Raw genomic sequence first — 485 nt, 5'->3', positions numbered from 1 at the left:
GCCACCGCGCCACATCCACGGCGCCTGCGCCGAGCCCTGCTGACGTCACTTGGACAGTCTCCCCTCACTGCGCAGCGTCTGACGCTCACAATGAAGATGTGCGTTCATCTAGCGCCTGTCAAGTACTTTTGAACACACCAGGAGTAGTAGGAGCAAGAGAAAAGTATGTGGCTCCCGCTGTGCCAGTCAGTTGTGATCACAGTCGATAAAGCGAAGAACCACAGGGGCTGGAAATCTGAAACAAGAACAGAAATTGCTGGAGAAACTCAGCAGGTCTGGCAGTATCTGTGGAGAGAAGGAGAAAGTGATCACTGCAGATGCTGGAGATCAGAGTCGAGAATGTGTTGCTGGAAAAGCACAGCAGGTCAGGCAGCATCAGAGTAGCAGGAGAATCGATGTTTCGGGCCGGAGCCCTTCATCAGGAAAGGAGGGAAGACAGAGATAAAAAGACGAAAGCGAAGGAAAAAGTAGTATTGTTGCTGAGG

Source organism: Chiloscyllium plagiosum, chromosome 26, assembly GCF_004010195.1.
Source record: "Chiloscyllium plagiosum isolate BGI_BamShark_2017 chromosome 26, ASM401019v2, whole genome shotgun sequence".
NCBI lineage: Eukaryota > Metazoa > Chordata > Chondrichthyes > Orectolobiformes > Hemiscylliidae > Chiloscyllium > Chiloscyllium plagiosum.
Note: the sequence above shows the minus strand (reverse complement) of the source record.